The sequence below is a fragment of the Podarcis filfolensis genome (assembly GCF_964270895.1).
Source record: "Podarcis filfolensis genome assembly, chromosome: 8".
NCBI classification, from domain to species: Eukaryota; Metazoa; Chordata; class Lepidosauria; order Squamata; family Lacertidae; genus Podarcis; species Podarcis filfolensis.
Window position 1 is genome coordinate 39,812,479 of NC_139611.1, and position 21,415 is coordinate 39,833,893.

Genomic DNA, 21,415 nt, shown 5'->3' on the forward strand with positions numbered 1-21,415 from the left:
TGCATTGCCCCAGAAAAATAAATGCAAGTTTAGGGAGCTATTTGAAGGCAAGGCTGCCTCCCAGCCCTTGGGCTGACTTAGGTTCTTCAGAAAGCTAGGCAACAGAGAGGCTGGAGCAAGCACAAGGAAAACAGACAGCATCTTGGAATCTCACAACTCACAACAAGGCAGTCTCTTGGATGAGAAGTCAGGGCTTTCATTCTGCCATCCCTGTCATCAGTTTTAGTTCCCGAGTTTTAGTTCCCCAGGCATCAGAGCTCAAGCCTGCCCTTGATACTAAATCCTCTGACTCAAATATCATACTCCATAACCCCAGACAAAGTCAGCCTGAGGTTCTTTTCTGGGTCTATACCCAATACCTAAAAGAAAAGGCATTTCTGCCCCAAAATAAGAAACCACAATTCTGTGCCAAGAAAAGTGGGATTCTACAGAAACAGAGAATAAATATTCTAGGGGGAGAAGTTGACAGGCACTCTGCACAGGCTTACAGGAACAAGCTTCTTTAACAAGCACTGAGCCTGAGTGCTGTGTGCCCAACAGATAATTCAGCAATAGCCCTTAAATGTCAAGCCTTCCCCCTGCAGCTGAGTCCCAGCCTAAGACAGGATTTGGGCTGTGGTCCTAACACCCCAGGATGCTGCTCAACCCAAACTTGCTTTATTGGCCCGTAAAGGCTCCCCAGGAAGGGGAATGTCTGCTGTTATCACCGCATATTTTCCCAGCAGTTTCACCTCAGCGAGCAGCCCCCCCAACCACCGCCCGCCCCCATTGCGGCGCCTGCAACTCCCTTTGTTTTAAATATTATAAAGCAAGCCAGATGCTGGCTCTAATCCTCCCAGCTGGCGAGGATTTGCAAACACGTTAGAAAAAGGCAGCGCTGTTCCAAGTCAGCCCCTCAGCCGCTACTGCAGCTCGCCAGCGCAGCCTTCCCCATCTGCTGCCTATGAAAGGGTATCCCAGCCCGTAATTGGCTTCTTATGTCCAGATTAGGAGCAGACAAGGTGTCTCTCGTTGCACATGTGTACACCTCCGTCCCCCGAGCCATCTGTGGCCTGAGTCAGTGCTGGCAATAAGTCAGGGGTCCAAAGAAGAATGTGGACCCTGTGGAAGTGAAAGTGCAGAAAGAGAGAAGAAAAATGGGAGACCAGTTGGCCTGATACTTAGTTCCAAAGCCTACTTCATCTGACAACGATCTGGCTGGAGAAAACGAAGCCAGCCAACTCCCTGATCTCAAGCCCCTTCCAGACCTGATCCATCAGTCAAGCCAGGGGGCAACTGAAGGAAAAACAGAATCTCCAGTAAAAGTGGTAGGCAAAAACAGATGGGGTTGGGCTGGGTTGGGTGACGATCTGAGAGATATAAGCTGTTCAGGAAAACCACAAAACCTTCAGAGGCATAACAAACTAGAAGGCACATAATGGACCAGCATAATCCAGAAAGGAGAAGGGGCTTGGCTTGGAAAACCTGGGATGCAATCCCACCTCTGCCATAGATTTGAAACTTCCTAAATCAACATCCTGAAACTCTCAACGGACAAGCACAAATTATTAGTCCTTATGGGTTTATTTATTACATTTATACCCCACTATTCCTATGAGGAGTTCTGGGCAGCACGGATGGTTCCTCTCTCTCTATTTTATTCTCACAACAACCCTGTGAGGTAGGTCAGGGTAAGAAAACAATGGCTGGCCCAAGCCTCCTAGTCTGACAGTCCAACCACTGCAACCACCCTGGTCCTCAGAGAGAACATTGCAATTATGCAGTGCCTGGCGAAATGTCTCAATATCAGAGCCTGGGGAAAAGCTTCCACTCCCTGGAATATGAGGATAAGCAATGGGCAACAGCCAAAGTTTTATCTTTCTCCCATGACTATTATTCCCTATGGCTCTGGGACTACTAACATCCACCTGTGCCTGGTCTACAGACTATCCCCTCTTTCTATCCACCAAGTCTCTGCCAAAAATTCCCACGGTATTTGCAAATTAGGCCAGCAAACAAATATAGGCATATGTTCCTAATTGACCTTACTGAACCTGACTGCACAACCTGGGTTACCTCTATACAGATTTTGAATGTTCACGCAAGTCTGCATACACCTGTGTATCCCCACGCAGGCATCCATATAGACCCAGCTTTACTTAGCTCATCCCCACTGAAGGGGAGAGCTAAGGAAAAGAGCCCTGGACATGCTTGCAGCGTGGCACTGGTTTTTAGATGGCACACAGTTTCCTAAGAAGAATATCCAACCTTCATAATGTCAGCAAAAGGAAAGAAAAGTACTCCTGTAATACTCTGCTTTCCTACTAACATAAAAGAGCATTTTTAGGAGACAGTCAACACACTCCTTGTATTTGGTCCCCATGTAGCATTCATTAAAAAAAAATTCCTAGCTCTTATCACTGCAGAGAAATGCTTGTGAAGATGCAAGTAGTTCCTGTTGAAATATGAAAGATAGGGTTGCAGGAGAGTGGGACGGGAGGGTCCAGGGTCTGAAGACAGGCAGATAAAACAAAGCAAGCTTCAGAGTCATACATTTGTCCAATACCTGCCACCAGATCGCAGCCACGCCGTATATTAAAAGCACATTTAAACCGTATATTAAAAGCACATGGCTTCCTCCAAAGAACCCTGGGAAATGTAGTTCACAGAGTTACAATTCCCAGCACCCTTAATAAACTATAGCTCCCAAGAGGCTGCAGCCAATCCAGGGTGCCTGACATGTGAAGCTGCCTGAAACATACATTTGCAAGCACTTTTTTTGTAAATAAGTATTGACAGACATTTGCTTTGTTAAAATCGTCTCCTTAACACCTGGGGCAGCTTTGACCTTCTCCATCTAACCATGAAGTCTTATATCCCTCTGCATACCCACCCTGGTTATGCTCAGCTCAGTTGATCTAGTCTACAACCGCATAAGCAATGGCATTCACATCTGGACAAGTTGACTAGGAACCCTAATGTTGCAGGGTGGGATGGAGGGGGTGTTTCACTGTACCCAGTAGCAGCCAGTGTGGTAGGTGGGGCACTGCTGCTCTCCTGGCATCCAAAACAGTGTGTCACTGGTGCTTACTGGAGGGATAGGGCTAGGTGCAGGGAGCTTGACACTGTGTAGGCACATAAAGCAAGAGCAAAGGTTGGCTCCACTGCAACGCACCACACCAAATGCACCACACCTCATCCCTCTCCCTCCAGTAAGAACAAGAAAAACTCTGTGTTTGGAAACTGGGTTAAAGGGGTGCCCCACCTACACCACCTCACCAGCCATTACTGATTGTATCATGTGTCAGAGGGCACTGAAGTTGTTCCTGATTATTTTACCAGCTATCTTGGGACGGCAACTCATGAGCTCCCTTCAGTATTGCCTTTGTTTGCTCAAGATGCCAGAAACATGAGGTTCCCGGGCCTAAATCTGGCCCAATGAGAGATGTCACTTCTCTACCCTCCAGACTGAGGCAAGGAAGGCAGGAGAAAATAGCATCTGTTGCAAGAAAACTCAAGAGGTAGGCCTTTCCAAGAGATGCCACTGTGGGTTGATTCTGTGCATCAGCATCAATACCCTAAGTCACCCCCAAAGTCCAACTGCAGCTCCTTTGAAGAGCCAGTAACTTGAACTTGTATCACTAGGCACCCAAGATGAGAAGCGGAAGGTACAGTAGCTGGTATTCAGTGGTACACTGCCTCTGCACCTAGAGGTGCAGTAAACATGACCCGTAGACATTGATAGACTTCTCCTTATCCTGCATGAATTTCACCAATCTACTTTTAAAGGCATCAAAACTAAGTTTCGCCAAACTTACCAGAAAAATAAAAGATCAAGATAACAAACTTTTTATAAAATAATTGAAATGGTTTATTGAATATTTACAGATAAATTGTAAACAGAAAAGAACATTGGCAGGGTTATTATAATAACCTGCAGTTTCATAAGAGTATTTATTTAAAGTAAATGAATAAATGAACAAATTAAGTTAATTTGGATATGCAGAAGATATTAAAAATAAATTTAAGGAACCGCAGAAAGCGGGGGAAGAAAGTCAAGTTTTGAAATGTTAAAATGACTGTAAAATGATTGAAATGTATAAACCTGAAAATCATAAATAAATAATAAAAAAATAAAAGCATCAAAACTAGGGGCCAATGTTACAGCATTACCAATTCAATGGGGAGTAAAGGTTAGATAGGGTGGAGATGTGGGGAGGGAAATCCTCTATACAGAATCTGTCCCCTCCCCACACCCCAATTCTGAAGTTGGGAATGTAAGGTCAGAAGTGAGAGTTTCAGCAATTCAAAGAGTGCTGGACAACTAAACCTGCCTCAAGAACTGAAACTTGAGACCATCTGTGTTGTCCCAAATATGTAAGAGAACACACACAAAGTGCAGGGGCAGACACACAAGTTTAAAGAGGATTCCTCGTAGGTGTTGATTCCCATCAGGGATAGCAAATGCACAGCCAGCTGCAAGGGAGGCACCTGAACCAATGACACTGCCCCCCCCCTTCAAAGCCTGCCTGACAGGGTGCTTTTCTTTGGCTGTCCTACTTTCATCTATAGAAGAGTGCTCTGTGGCAGAAGGAAGGTGGTCACTTCAGCAGCAGCAGCTCCAATTTGTGACTGAAGATGCAGTTAACAATATCAGAAATGCCCTGACACACTTTACCTCTACCCCACTAAACAGCAGCACAGAATAATTTGCGGAAGAAGAAAGAGATCAGAGTAAGGCAGTCTCTTCATCTTATCCCAGAAAAATGTCAATGTGCGAGGGATGGGGGTTTTTCCCTGACAACTCTACAGTTATGTCACCCCAGACCTCTGTCTTCATCTGCAAAATAGCATAGGCCTAGCCTCAGAAGGCAAATAAATCTCTGGATGACAGCAGCTACCGTGGTAGAGGAAAACTGGCGACACGGGAGCGGGCAAGCGTAGCCCAAAAAGGAGAAAGAAGTGGACTAACTTTTTTTCCGGAAAGGCAATTGCTGGAAGAAAGCAAGAAGAGTTTCAAATATATATTAAAGACCAGGAAATTGGGGGGGGGGGGGGAGAGAGAGAGAGAGAGAGAGAGAGAGAGAGAGAGAGAGAGAGAGAGAGAGAGAGAGAATATCCACAGTTCAGCAGGGGAGGGGAAAAGGTGGTTTGTTGATGACCCAAGTCATTGAACATTTTTTGGCACGCCTGTCCCAGGAACACTGGCCGCTGGCCCAGCACAGAGCTGAACTTAAACAAACTCCTGTTGCAGCCATCTGCTTGATTTTAAAATAAGTCAAACAATCTGTTGAGCCGTGGGTGATCAAATTTCCATCTGTGCGGACGCCTGCTCGCCTGCCTGGAGCCTCCGCTTGCCTCTACCAGCCAAACGCTCCCAGCAGCATGTGGCTGCCCTAATTCCTCCAGGAAAAGAAGAAACCGGACCTCCCCAACACCACCACCGCCATCCCCGCCCGGACTCCTAACTCAAACCAATTGCTATTTTTACAGCCACCCACCAAAAGCAGTGTTTGGATGGGAGTAGCAGGGAATACGGGATTGCCCAAAGGTGTCTCCCGGCCACATGGCCTTGCTGCATGGGAGGGAGGGTCCATTCCATTCTGCTTTAAGCAGCAAGACAGGTGTGAGCCCTTAAGCAGTCAACAGAGAGGTTTGTAAACAGGAACACAGAGAGCAGCTAATCTACCAAGTATGAGCAGAAGCTAGCTGGGAAACTATGAAGAGATCTCTGGGTAATTTGCAGTGGATTGACAAAGGTTCTCAACTAATAGTGGTTTTAACAAGAGCAAGTCCTCCCTAACCACACCCTGGGGCCCTCCATACATTGTTTTTATTGTACATTCCTGGTGATTTCTGTTCACATTGGCATTGGCATGGTTATACATATTCACACTTTTAATACTGTTCGCGCCTACAAAAGTGTTGGGTCAGATATAGTGCTTCATTTCCAATCGGTGCATGTCCTGTAACTTCCTGCTGGATGTCTGTAACCTTTCATAAGACAAACATTCCTGGGGGGTGTCCCCATAGTGCAAAAGTGCCCCTCCCGATGGAAATAACGCAGTAACACTGAGGAAGCATTGCAGAACAATTTATAAAGCAGAATGATGGGCAAACCGTCCAGTATTAATTTACCACTATTATTGCATCAATGATAAGTTGCAGAATATATCTGCAAAAAGTGCCAGCCCTCCTTAGTCCTTCTCCTCAGGCCACACCCCTCAATGGGTGTTCTTGCCTGGTTGGAATGTGTCCTTAATCTCTGATCATGCTTCCTGCTTGATAGAGAGGCAGATTCGAGCATATGTATAAACTTGCTAACTGCACAAAAGTAACATTTATAGTCACTTTTGTGCCCATTTTTGCTTCTGGCACCACACATATCTCGCATGTGGCCCTCAGAAGGTTGTCCAGAAGAGAATGTGGTCCTTGGGCTGAAAAGGGCTCCCCAGCCCAATGCAAAGAAATGACAAGAACCAGCAGAAGAAGCAACTGAGAATTTGTATAAAGTTCATTGGAAAAACACTTGCCCCCAGATGCATACAAACCTGCCACCAAGTTCTGCCCACACCAGTAAACAATTAAAAAAGAAAACAGCAGGCAGCAGCAATTGCAGACTGCTGAGTGCACAGTGGCTGACCCAACGCTTTAGAGACTGCACAAGAGAAAGCTAGCCAAAATAGCATCCGGGATTCCCATGCGGTAAAAACTGACCCAAGAATATGCCGCCTAAGTATTTTGCAGCCAGATGTAAGAGGAAAGCATGGAAGAGAGACACAGAGCTTTAGGTGCAGGGTGCAGGGTGAGAAGGGGGGGAAAGGTTGCATGCACTTTCCTATCAGTTGACTCCAGAGAAATCCTTACTGAGTCAAATGCCCAGGGACTAAACAAGTCAATCCAGGAAGAGAAAAGAGGAGAGCAAAGAGGTTACTGGAGGCCATTGAAAGAGAAAAAGCCACTGGGACTGCAAGCTTTCATTAGTCATACACTCAACCATAATGTGTCTCTCTAAGTCTTTCTCTCTGACCCTCAGGATTCTTCCCAGGTCACACCTACTCACCCCGATCCCATGCCAAATGCTCACTCCCTAGGCTTCACTAGCCCTGCACACACACACCAAACATATTGAACTTTGGTGCCTCTAGCCTCCTGTCCTGCATACAACTCTGATTTTGGTCTGGCTGGAATGCTGTACAAATGCAAACGTTAATTCCATTGTTCTGCCTTTTTTTTTACTCTGGCCCCACCCACTGGCATGCAGTCTTCAGAAGGTCACCCATGAGACAATGAATTCCTTGGGCTGAAAAGGGTTCCCCATTCCTGCTTTTACTGCTGCAGCTGGTCCTAGCATTACTCACTCTAGTGCCCCAGACCCTGAACTTGCCCTTGTGCTTCTGGCTCACCCTGCCAGCAGACCTGAGCTCATATGAAGACCCTGAGCACCAGCCAGCCACCTTCTGAGTGAAGCTCTCTAGTCAGCTTCAAGTTTTGTCTACTGCACATTTATGAATAAACAGGAGCACAGGAGTGGGCAATGTCCTGCTGGAAACTGGTGTTTGGCCCCGTAGGCCAGATTTTTATTCAAATAAAAGTGGCCAGTTGTCAACACATTCTTTTTGTTAAAAGAAGAAGAGTGCATTAATGTGCAGCTTGGCCTTGTGAGTGACACAGCCCCCAATAAAGCACCTGTTCCAAGGCTAGACTGAAGGACATAAGGGAGCTTATGCAGCGGCAGGTGTGGTTCCAGCTGCCTGCCAAGCATAGAAGTCCCATCATGGGCAGCAACAATGAGCCAGAGCTGAGAGGCAGGACCAGACAAAGATTCGCCTGCGCATCACTCTGATTATCAGCATGGCAGAAGCAATGAGGATGAGATGGGGGAAGGGAGATTCTACAAGCAACTGGCCACACTAGGCAGTGGTCCCTGAGCTCACCACCTGGAAGAGGATAAAAGCTTCTCAATTTTGGGAAGGTTGCCAGCTCTAGTTGAAAGAAAGCAGGGGGGAATAACTCTACTCACACTTTAAAAAATCAGCCTTTCCCCAGCCTGGTAGTCTCCATATATTTTGGATTACAAGTCCCGCTGGGCTGAAGACAGTTGTGGTTCAAAACATCTGGAGGGCACCCAGTTAAGGAAGGCACTATCCTGTGACTTCTCACCATTTCAAATTACTCCAATGGGGATTTACCCAAGACAGGGTCTTTGAATGGTAGCACCAGAACATGGGGTGTTTCTGCTGGAGTAAGTTCATTCTATCCTTTTCCTACTGGCATTCTGATACCAAACAAGGGCTGCATTTTTCTAGATAGCTTTTTGAGCTCTCTAAGTTTCAGAGGAAACTTTGTTTTGCTGCTGTGTGGAGTTTTCTTGCCAGTTTCTTAGCTTTACTCACTGGCTGGTGAACTTAGTTGGCTCATGTACAGTGGTACCTCGGGTTATATATGCTTCAGGTTACATATGCTTCAGGTTACAGACTCCGTTAACCCAGAAATAGTACCTCGGGTTAAGAACTTTGCTTCAGAATGAGAACAGAAATCGTGCGGCGGGAGGCCCCATTAGCTAAAGTGGTGCTTCAGGTTAAGAACAGTTTCAGGTAAGTACGGACCTCCAGAACGAATTAAGTACTTAACCCGAGGTACCACTGTATAATGACTAAGGCTATCACCTGAACAGAAAAATATTGTCCATTAAGCATATGAGTTGGTTAGTAAAATAATCAATGAATTCAATTTGCTTAAATGTGCAAAAACGATACTTAAAAGCAAGCAGAATGCACAGTGTGCAACAGGCATAATATTAAAAGAGTGATTCCTCCCTAAGTGAGAGAAAAGGAGAAATGCATCTTTTAAAACAGTTTGCCATCTGCAGTTTTATAAGTGTGTGTGTATCCTGATGCCGGATTACTTAAACTTGTTACACTGTTTTGTCCTATTTTATACAATTTGTTTCAGTTTCTGAGGCTTGAAAATGTAGTAGGCAAAGTGCCTGCAGCATGTATGTCCTACTATTTGCCCTCTTGACCCTTGACCATCAAATTAGCCATATGGCGTTGACCAGGCAGATCCAGGAAGTAAGAAACACTTTGCTGCATGATGGGGTGGTGTCCATGGCTCTGAAAGAAATGGTGGTGCAACTGCTCCTGAAAAAACCCTCCCTGCACCCGGAAGTTTATTCCAAGTATCACCCAGTTGCAAACACCCCTTCCAGGGGCAAGGTGCTTGAGAGAGTGCTGGAAGTTTTGGAGAAAACTAACAATGGTTCCAGACAGTAGCATAAAGTGTCTGTGCCTCATCCCACTGACAGATGAACTATGAGGTGCTGCTCAGAACTATGACGGCTGCTCAGAGCGGTTATTTCAAGATTTGGAGCAAAGTGCCACCAATGTGTGGGAGACAGGGTATGAGTGAGTAGGCCAGCAGAGTGAGTGGGGGGGGCAGGTGGCCAAGGCAGACCTTCTCATGCCCACCCCCACCCCGATTTCCAGTTCACATACCAGCGCTGTCCCCAACAGAATTTAAAAATGTGTGCTTCCTTCTGCTGACAACAATGGCACAGGGGAAGGGGAAGGAGGCAAATACTTTTTGCTATTCATTTGATTCCCCATTGCTAATGGCAGCAGCAGCAGGGGGATATCGGATTGGGGAGAGCTGCAAAGTAAGTGGGGAGTAACATTAAAGGAGAACTGTGAGGGGCTGGCAACTGGAAATGGGGTGAGGTGGCTGACAGAGAGGCTGGGGGAATTGAAGGAGCTACAAGGGGGGATGTGAAGCGAACTGTGAGGGGATCACAACTGAATAGAGCTGTGCGGAGTGGGGGGGGGCTGAAGAGGCTGTGAGGGGATGAAGGAGCTGTGAGGGGTAGCGTGTTGGCAAGCAATGTGAGCAGGGATGACAGCCCCTAGTAAATCAATAACATCTCAGGAAGAAGGAATGGAGAAGAGCCCATGATGGTGGACAGAGTCATGGGGATCATGTGCTTTTATTTTTTAAAACAACAACAACAACACAATGTGCAGGCACAGACTCCGTACCACAACAGAATGGAATGCAAAAAAAGGAAAGATGATGAAAGATGTGCCTTTGGCAGGAGTGAGCGTTCTTGGAAGGAAAAGGGGGGAGGGAGGGAGGGAGGGAGACTGTGGGGGAGGGAAGGGGCCTCTGGACAAGGAAACCTACTCTCTGGCTTTTCACTTTAATTTCCCTGGAGCAGACAAAAGGCCTGGGTCCTGCCGCCAGCCAGTCCCAGGCACCAAAAAGCCTTGGCTCCATGCAGCTAAGAGCCTAGCCCAGAAGCAGCACTAGAGAATAAACATCTCACAGTGCGGCTGCAGAGATGGGGCAGGAGCCAGGAGCCACCCGGCTCCTGTAAACAGCCTCTCCTTGGCCAGTCATTGGGCAGGCTGGGAATTAGCACTTTACCAGTAATAAATGCAAGGGGGGCTTAGTGAGGCAGTTGGATAGGGGGAGGTTAGGAAGGGAGAGCTGTGCCAGGAGCTGGAGGAGTTGTGCAAAAGTTATCAATGGAGAAGCCAGATGTGTTATGAATGGCAGGCACCAGCCAGAGGCCTGGAGCGCCTCTGCACGTGAGCCTAGTGTGAAGCCACAAGCCAGGCTGGTGCTGAATGCAACTGAAGAGAGAGGAAATAGGGGCAGGGTTTAACCCTTCACATTCCACACTGCTCTTTATCTCTGGGCAATTACAGACTTCAGAAACCCATTTCCAGGAGCTGCAGATGAAACCAGGGCACCCAATGCACTTGGCAACGTCAACTATTAAAAACTTGTTTGCGCAGCCCCTTATATTAACAGTATCAGGACCTCCATCATCTCAAATATAAACAACCAAGGTTGAAATTCAAGACTGAAGTGAGTCAAGATATGGAGCAATTCTCCCTCAGTCAGTCTGCCCATGACCTAAGATTGGCTGGGCAGACCCTTCACCATGTTCCACCACCAGCCACTGTACATTATGCAGAGATATGGGGAAAGGGTCTTGTCTGCAGAGGCACCCTGTCTACGGAATGCCCTCCACCCTGGAAATACATATGGCACTGACACCTTTTACATGTTATCACCAAGCAAATACCCATTTGTTTGCCTGAGTTGCAGAATAATATGTGGAAATAAAGTTATTCTTTACTTCCTCTGAGGATTTATGATCTTTATGGATATTGCGGTTTTAGATTTGTAATGGTTTTGTTTTTTTAATCTGCTCATTTTGGTCTGATTTGGGGAAATTGTTTCATGTATTCTGGGAATGGTAGTTTGTACTATATCCTGCTCTGAGATTTTAGGATGAAGGGTGGGAATTTAAAAGATCTGTTCATTTATTTAGTAAGAAGTGCAGCAAAGGGATCCTGAATAATCATGGGATTCTGCATGGTTATAGTTCATATTCGTAAACAGAAGCACCATTGTGGTGCTTGTTTTCCAAAAAGAAGAGGCGCTGGGGCTGAAGCCTGCTGGAAATCACAAATGATACAAACCAGGAAAAAAGCCCAGTATAATTAATGAATCCCTTGCCCTCCAAAGCCAAAGAATAAATGCTAAAACAATAGCAGCTCTTGAGTTCTGAAACGTGAACTTCAAAAATTAGGCCAAGCCCAGTATAACATAACTAACCAAGCAGTGGAGAGTGAGTGTGTTTGTGTAAGCATATGTGTGTGTTTCTGTGTGTGTATGCACACACATACCATCCCCATCTTGCACGCCCAAGAGGAAACACCACTCCAGCACCACGCTTGCGGCATGAGGGAGAGGCTGACAAGCAGATGAAAAAGATGGAGAAAAGCCAGAGCCTCCTTGTTACTTTGCAGATGTTCTGGAACTGAAAAAACAGAAGTGCAGAGAGCATTTCCCCTCTACCCCCCTCCCCACTGCACCACAACCTCCCTCAGCTGACACCGCAGCCAGGATGTCTGGAGTACATCTCCCAGTTGGATCAGAATGTCCTTCCTCCAAACACTTCTTCCCTCCCAAGGCAGGCAATAAAAAGGAATACCGGCACACTTGTGATTTCCCTCCAACTTGGAATGATAAAACTTACAGTGTCACAAAGTCGAAAGGGGACAAAAAGGCCAAGGAGCACATGACATGCCCTGCATGTCTTGCAGATTAACACACACAATACAGGGCAGCAGGGCATGCCACAAAGGGAGAGCAGGTGCAACTCCAGAGTGTGCAGCTTGTGGCGCAAAGGGCTGCCAATGACTCAAGCGAGCAAGCCAAACATGCCAGCTAGAGAGAAAGGCAAAGGTCCTTCTCAACTTTGCAAGGTCAGCAAGGGTCCCTTAGGTTCTTGGGTGAAACACTGTTTGGTGGAGGGGTGAACAGCTGAGTCTGTTCTGTGGATCAAGAGATAATTTCAGCCCCGAGAAAGAGAGAGAGACTGCAGCCAGCTGCAGAGACTGAGAGTTAGATGTATTTACATAATGCCAGCCAGCAAGAACAGCATTTTAAACCACTGGCCCAGAGAGACACGTCAATAGTTTATTGGCATGATCAGCCAAGAAACACAATCAGTCTTATCACTGCAGCACCCCACCAACACACACACTGCTGTCCAGGTAATCTGTACAAAAGTGGGAAAGGAACATTGTCACTGTTTCCTCCTAAGCAAGCTGCTTACAGTCCAAGGAGGCAGCAAAAGTCTATTGATCCAGTAACTTCATTTCACATGCAGCATTTCAGTTTTGAGGGGTCAAAGGGAGCCCCAAAGCCTTGTAAGTGATGCATTGACCTAGACTGGCAGGTCAAAAATGGAAACAAGCGCAGCCCTGATATGGTAGATCAGTACAAGCATCTGTGAGTCTGCAGCCATGCACACATTTACCTGGCTGTAAGCCTCTCTAAGCTCAGACTTACCAGCAAGCAAATACATATAGAGGATTGGACGGAACAACTTGCATCTAATGCCAAGCACTAGATAAGACATTGATACCTTCCCATTATTAATATTAAAAGAGCCTTCACCAGCCTTCACATGCTGGCTGGAGCTGATGGGAGTTGTAGTCCAAAACATCCAGAGGGCACCAGGTTGTTATTTTTAATTCAATTTCTATACCACTCTTCATCTGAAGATCACAGGATGCTTTATAATATAAAAACACAACTTACCTACCACAACAAGCAAAAACAATACCCCCACAGTTTAAAAGGCCATAGATTGTTTAATTAATCAAAGGCCTAGGAGAAGAGGAATGTTTTTGCCTGGCGCCTAAAGATATGTAACAAAGGCACTAGCCAAGCCTTCCTGAGGAAAGCATTCCACAAGTGGAGAATCACAGCAGAAAAGGTCCATTCTCATGTTGCTGCCTCTGGACCTCTCACAGAGGAGGCACATGAAGAAAGGTCTTAGATGATTGCAGGGTCTGGGTAAGTTCATATGGAGAGTGGCGGTCCTTGAAGTATTGCGGTCCTGAGTTATTTAAGGCTTTATAGGTCAAGACCAGCACTTTGAATTGGACCCAGAAACTAATTGGCTGCCAGTGCAATTAGACCAGGATTGGCATTGTATGCTCAAACCATCTTGCCCCAATGAGCAACCTGGCTGCTGAATTTTCCAAATATAATGTGCTGCAGTGATCTAACCTAGAGATTACCAGACCATAGACAACAGAAGTTAGGCTATCCCTGTCCAGAAAGGGGTGCAACTATGTCACTAGCCTGAGCTGATGAAAGGCCCTGTGTGCTACCAGGGCCACCTGAGCCTCAAGTGACAGCAAAAGATCCAGCAGTATCCCTAAGCTGCATACTCATTGCTTCACAGGGAATGTAACCTCATCAAGAGCAGGCTACCTCCCATCCATTCGATCTAGGGAATTGCCCGCTAACAGTGCTTCAGCTTTTTTGCTCTCATCCAGTCCATTACTGAAGTACATCCACTGCCACACCTGCAGATGTAAAGGAGACACAGTAGAGCTAAGTGTCATCAGTATATTGCTGACAACGTACTCCAAAACTCCAGATGACTCCACTCAGTGGTTTCATGTAGATGTTAAAAAAGGGGATAAAACTGAACCGTGAGGAGCCCCACACTGAAGGCTCCATGGAGCCAAAGAGCACACACCCCAAGCATCACCCTCTGGAAATCACCATCCAAGCAGGACTGCAGCCACTGCAAAGAAATGCTACCCACCCCTAACTTGGACCGCCACTCCAGAAGCATACCATGGTCGATGGTACTGAAAGTCACAAAGATTGGTGAAGGATGCTAAAAGTGACCTCTTTTGGATGTGCAGTGGCATATTGTGGGTGGGTTGGTATGCACTAAAATAAATTCCATATTCTTCATCAAAAATTGGGGGTCTGTAGTCTGAATTACGGAAATCAATGAAATCTATATGGATTTGTTTATTTCACAAAATTTAATTTGCTTCTGTAGGGCTTTAGGGAAGGATCTAGCAGATGCATGGCGCACTGAAGCCCCTCATCCATAGAAGTTCTGGTCGGCCCTCCCTGCTTCTTAGATTTCACCAGATAATGTCACAGCTTCCGCAGTCTGAGAATCAAAGGTCTCATGCTATTTTGCTTACACTTACACACCATCTATAGATGTAATTAAAGAGAACAATAGCTCAATCAATCCCAACATCATATTGCAGAAGGGACTGATACAATTTATACAATCAACTCAACCCTTTACTCAAAACCTGGCCTCACCTATGTTACTCAAAATCATTTCACTTTTATATTTCCTTATTCAGATTTAATTCTAAATTGGTCTGCATTAAAACAGCAAACAATAGCACCAAATGCAATAAAGATAATATGAACATAATAAAGTTCAGTACAGTCAAGGATTATAAATGCAGTCATTAACCAAAAGTTAAGACTGCAAAGCATAGGCTTGAAAGGGTGTGGGTGATAGAAAGTAAAAGCTGGGGCTGGTAAATAAAAAGATTACCAACAAGCAAACAAAAAATCTGCAATGCTCTGCCCAGCTCCTTCTCCCTCGTGAAGATGAGCATAAGAACGCAAGAACAAAATATACAAATTGGGGAGGGGCATGCAACTGTGCTTCTATTTGCGTAATGTAGTTCTTTTGGGTGCTGATATTTTTTTCATGTCGAGTATACACTATACCCAGCCATCAACATTACCAAGGCTCTTAGCACCCCACACTAAAAATTACTGAAATCTTGTGAAAATAAAAACAAGTTCTGTAACCTGTATATATTGTTCCAGTCAAGTAAATTTGCAAATCCTCTCTTATTTTGTATAATATTTCAATCCTTTTTATTGTTTCTTTGCTAGCTTGAGAAGGGGAGAAAAATAAAAGCATGGAGCTATGCAGGGGGGTGGAAAACTAAGTACGTGCCTGCCATCCACTTACTCCCCATCTCCTCTCTGGTACTTGAGATTTCAGGAGGCGTTCCTCAAACACTCACAAGCCTGAGGTCTAGAAACTTATAAGAGTCACAGGAAGCTGAATTCTGCACTCACTGCCACATGATGTGGGTATTCTGTCTGCCACCACCAGAACACACAAATAATACCCCAGAGATAATACACACACACACACACACACACACACACACACACACACACGTGACCAGCCTCTGCCAGGTCCCATCAACTGCAGACCTCAACCCAATCCAAATCCTCTCAGCTGCCCCAGCAGCCTTTGGAACATCTCCCGTTTCCAGCTGTTGAAGAAGGAAACCCCAGCCCACTGAATTCATAACACTGTTTTTCTTGAGCCAAAAAGTGTCAGGCCGACAAAGAGGCCCTGTCCCACACTGTAGCGGCTGCCATGCGCGGCTCAACTTGACAATGACATCACTGGGGAAGGTCAATTTCTCCGTTCAGCTCCATATGAATGGGGAATCTGTCTCCTTGCTCCTGCATCAGCTGTTCATGTCCCAAGCTCTTAAGAGTCCACACAGGGGTAACCTCGTCCTGAGAGCTGAGAAAGGCTGAGAGTCCTGGATTGGTGATAGATTCAGAGATGGTCTACATTACTAAGATCCACAGGATGCTCCCGGGAAGGTGGGAGGGGGCAGCTATCCTGGGATAAGAATCCCCATTTGCACACAAAGATTCCAGTCGTGTGATTTGGCCACACACTCACAAATGGATATCTTAGAGCAGGAACGCATGAATTCTATTTGTCCAAAACGTTAAGTCATATCCAATGCCAGTCCTACTCAGAGAAGATGCACTGAACTTAATAAGCATGGCTAACTCAGGTTCATGAATTTCAATGGGTCTACTATGGGTAAAATTTAGTTGGACACAACACTTTGCTACTGTTTGTATTTCTTTATTATTAGTATTATGATACTAATAACACATCACCATCAGCATAACAGGAATAGCATAAGCCAGAAGTTTTCAACCTTTCTGAGTCCACGGCTCGAATGACCAACTACATTCTTTCTGTGGCACCCCTGTGGGGCTCAGGAGCCCATTTATATCACCCTTTGCCTGCAGAGCTGGCAGCTTCTCACTCTTTTCCAAACACCCTCCCTTGTGGAGTGTTCCCTCAGCCTCCTCTCCTCTCCCCGGTCTCTGAGCTGCCCCCCGCCGCCCCCCGCCCCCCCGTCCCAAAGAGAGGTGCCTTCTCACAATGCCCCACAGGGGCCTGGGAAGCACCCCCTGGCCAGCTCCAGAGGCAACATTCACCTGGGGAGCTTGGAGCCAGGGCTGCTGCAACAAACAGCTATGCAAGCCTTAGGGAGGCAGAGAGGTGAGAGGGCACCCAAGGAGGGAGGGAAGAAAAGTGGGAGAGAGGCCAGTGTTGCCCACGGCACCCCTGACCATCATTCAAGGAAGCCCAGGGTGCCATGGTACACTGGTTGAAAACCACTGATGTAAGCAAAAGGTGGGTCCCTGCAACCTAATTTACAGAGGCAGCAAAATGAGGTGCTCAAAGGGACTACACCACTTCAGACTGCTGGTACATATGGAGTATACGTCACATTTTGACAGCTCACCTACATTTTTTTTTAAGCCACCTCTCTGCAAGCTGAAAACTAGCACAAGAGTAGGTAAACTAAGGGTTTCTCCACACTTGTGTTTACCCCACCACTTTCTCCCAAGAAAATAGACCGTTTAGGGCTGAATGGGAACAAACAGCAGTTGGGGTTTCTGCATATTGCCATTTGTTCTGATTTAGTGCTAAAGAGATGTTTTTCTGGGGGAAAGTGGCACAGCAAAGGCAAAACCACTCGAATCCATGCCTAGAACACATGAGACAAGTGGAAAACTGCTCAGACCCAGGCTCGCTAGGCACAGGGACAAACGGAAGTGTGGAGAGCCCTAAGGAAGAACCCACCTGTGCAGGGAGCTCTTTTTAAAAGGGGGGGCATTCAAAAGTGACATCTCTTACTTGCAATCTCTGGATTACATTTGCATATGTACAGACAAGGCTAGGGGTGGGGGAGTACAGGGGATGCAAGAGAAAATGGCAAGAGAAACAAACCTTTGGAAAGAGACAGGAGATGCAATCACTACTACTCATTAGCAGTAAGCAAACCGGGTCAAAAAGTTCTGATCTTGGCAAGCATTTTAATGCATTTAATTTCAGATTCATCCCCTGGTGCATGATAGGAAAGGATTGTTATCATGTAAATAAGTGTGCCTCACTTTGTTTTGTTGCATGGCTCTGCGTTCTTGCAGGGGCTGCTGGTTCTCAACATAACTTGAGCAAAGAGAATTATGTTCAGTTAAGGGAAGGGTGGACAGGAGGTTTGAAATCAGATATAGCCTGACTCTATGGGTTCTCTGCATTACCATCACAATCCCATCAAAATGCCTAAGCTTCCTATGAAGTGAGCCCATCGGTCCATCTGTGTACTGCATCCCTAAGAAGCAGGTTATTTTCCCAGCCCTGTCATTTCTTGTGCTCATTTGAGGACCTTGGACTTTTTGTACACAAAGCAGTTTGATCTTCCATTGAGCTGCAATACTCCTAATTTTGTATTTGCATACACACTATCCATTTAAAGCACATTCAGTTTAAGGTTGCACGGAACTGTAGTTCTGCAAGGGGTCAATTACTGTTGCCAGGATTCTTTGGTGGCACAGAGAACTGATGAAATTATTCTTGCTGTTATTATCATATTCCACACCCAAACCTTTATTATTTCAATATCATTTTGTAGAGTACTAACTACTGTACAGTTCTAACCTTACAGCAACCCTGTTATGTAGCTGGGGGTGCTTCATGCATCCTGGAAATTTCGCCCAAGAGCTGGAGAAGCAGAACTCTTTTTCGTCATTGGAATCCACCACAGCGTGAGAGGGCAGGTGAGGGAGTTCTGCCTGGGATGCTCAGCTTCCCCAGATCCATCTGCAAGGCTGGGTGGCCTAATGTGCTTGATGGGCATGCGTGCAATGCCAGAGAACAGAGCAGATGGGCTTTACTGGGCTGTGAAATGCAGCAATTAGCTTGCCTGCCAACAAGCAGAGATCCAGCCACACAGACAGGCTTGGGTCTCCCCACACATACCTTTAGCTTTCCCTTGTATTCTCCCCTGCTTTAATTACTTTGGTTTCCCACAAAATATCTACAAAGAGGCAGGAGCTGCATCCCAAGCTTCTACCCCTCTTTTTTTAAATCAATGCACTACTCTTTTTTTAATGCACTACTTGCTGCAAGAGGAGGGCTGCTGCATCAAGGCATCAAGAGTGTCTGTGACACTGGAACTTCAGCTCTAGAAATCCTCTAGTTCCTATGCCCTTGACACCATTACTCTGACCATAAATCCTGGTGAGTCATCACAGGCATTCACTTGGATCTGAAATGGGCAACTTGAAGCTCTAGTGTCAGATGACACCTTTGACCCAACTTCATGTGGGTGGCGACAGGGGGGATCAGGGAGGAAAGAGGTGACAAAAAGAGAGAAAAGTGGGGCTCACCCACCTTTGTTCTTGCCTCACCCAGTTTTGACTTTGGCCCCGCCTACTATGAGCTTGCAGCCCCCCCAACAGATTACCCCAAATGGAATATGGCCCTTGACAGAAAAAGAGGATGGTCACCCCTAATTTGGATCATATTTTTCAATCTATGCTAAAATCAAATAACATTTGGATTCTCCTAACTTCACACTTTATCACCTTCTTGTCAAACCTATCACTTTTCTTGACAGGAAGACAATCTCATCTATTTGATCTCAGCTTTGGGTCAGGTTGCTTTCGTGCTAGGGTCCTTTAGTGCTGCTAAGGTATTGCTTTTCTACAATTAGCTACAAGCAGAATTAAAATTGTGGTGCCACATGGCATTTAATATGGCTCTGTATTATCTGACATGGCCTGTCCCATAGACAAGGTGCTTCTACAATGTCTATTTAGACATTAAGTCCCATTCAGCAAAGATCCCCTGTAACTTTGATAAGTAGCTTCTCTCTTATGACTACTTCCTATTCAGCAAGGTGTGGCTTTAATGACTGAATTGCTCCTTAATTAGCCAGTTGCTGATCCCTACCGGGAGATGATGATGACTTAATTTCTATACCACTGAATATATTAAAAGTATCTTTAAGCAGTGTACAGAAAACTGAAGCAACAACAGACAAAACAAACAAAATATTGCAAAAATACACAGCTACATATAAAAACAATACATTAATACAAAGTTACTAATATATATCTATCGATATGAATTCATTGTCCTTCTGACACACCCTACCTATCAGCCTTACTTATGAGTCGAAACAAACTCTCAGCACACCCACAAAAGTCTGATAATGAGAAGAGTTCCTGGAAACAGCAGACATCACCCTAGTCTTTCTCTTTAGACTTGTTTTTTATGACAGGCTTAAGGTGGTACTTGCTCAAAGTACTTCCTCATGCTGCCCACAGCTGTGTTCCATTCAGCTGCACTCTCCACACCCAGTTCCAGGTACAGCAGGTTTGTTGAGTTTCCCAGGGGATCCAGAGGATGGGGGAAAGGCCACCCTCCACACACAGCTCTTTCTTCACTGTCCTTTCCTGCTCCTACAACTCTAGAGACAGACAAGATGGTCTCTGCTGCTGCCAATTCTGCCAATGATGGTTCATGGCAGACAGCAGCTGTGGAAGCTCTGGCTCAATAACTTGGGTCTTGGAAGAATATCAGGAATATAGAGAAAACTCCAGGTCCTAGGGTAAAAAACATCACCCTGTCTGCCTACTCTCATAAAGGGTTGGCATGGAGGGCTCATCAAAATCATGTCAAAAAACAATCTGTTGAACTCCTTCAGTGATACTCCCTCAATTGCCTTAGTCCACAGTGGTGTGGTAGGGAAGCTGTGAATATAAACATCATTAGCCACGGTGTTCACATCAACAGAGAGGTGTGCAGGTAAGTATATACCTGCAAAGGAGCACTATTTCACAATTAAAAAATCAAAAGGAAATAACCTGAGAGGAAACAAGCAATTAGCACACACACAGGAAACAGGACCTCACTACTTTAGGGGCACTTCATCACCAGAATCTACAAGGATGAAACTTCTAACTATAGAAACAATAGTAATAAAAACCTCAGTGTTTCTTTGCCAGTCCGTACTGCCAGACTGACACTATAATTACATGTTAAGTGAAAAACAATCACCTCAAATCAGTTCTGACAAAACATGAGAGGATAACACAGAAACAACTAGAATGCAAGAGGTTGGCAATAATGTTGCCCAGATTCTCCATAAAAATTCAGGAAAGAAATGGAAGGAAGGCAAGTTTAGACTAAATGGCTCTACCATCTATCAAAAAAGCAGTGAAGTGGTATATATGCTAATATGGTGAATGGAATATTGCACCATTATTCTAAAGTGTTCATTCTAATTTATAAAACTTCTGCATGGGAAAGAAGCTAATAAGAAGCCATTTAAGAATCTTTGCTGACCTTGAAACACTGATCCAAAGTGATACAAAATTTTGAAATATTCATGGAGGTAAAGGATCTCAATGGGTACTAGGCACGATGGAAGCTATGTTCTGCCTCCACAGTTGGAGGCTGTAGTGCTTCTGAATATCAGCTGCTGGAAACCGCAGGAGGGGAAGTGTTCTTGTGCTCAGATCCTGGTTGCAGGTTTCCCATAGGGATCTGGTTGGCACTGTGAGAACTAAATGCTAGACTAGATGGGCCATAGGCCTGATCCACCAGGGCTCTACTTATGTTCTTATGGAACGTGACTGGCAGAACACAAAACCACAGAAAAGAGCCAAAGTTCACCTGAGCTCAGCTACTTCCTAGGGCCATCCAAAAGATCAACCCATGCAACCCAGATCACAATATGGCACCAGCAGAAAATTAAGTGCACTGCAGAAAACTGTATTTGCAAAGAAACCAGCTCCCAATTAGAACAGGTGATAAGCAACTTAATTTGTGTGGGCAAAGCAGCTCTCAAATCATCCACAACAGCCAACTGAGTGCAGAATTACTTCTCAAACCCCAAGATGTTAACAAGCCAGGCACTGAGCATAAGCAAAATCTCAAGCTCATCCTCTA

The 21,415-nt window shown here is 45.5% G+C and overlaps 1 protein-coding gene across 3 annotated transcripts in view; it reads right to left on the bottom strand.

Annotated features, from left to right (window-relative positions):
• Window positions 1-21,415, bottom strand: part of GSE1 (Gse1 coiled-coil protein) — a 428,548-nt gene that overhangs the window by 336,297 nt on the left and 70,836 nt on the right. The gene's annotated exons all lie outside the window — the stretch shown is intronic.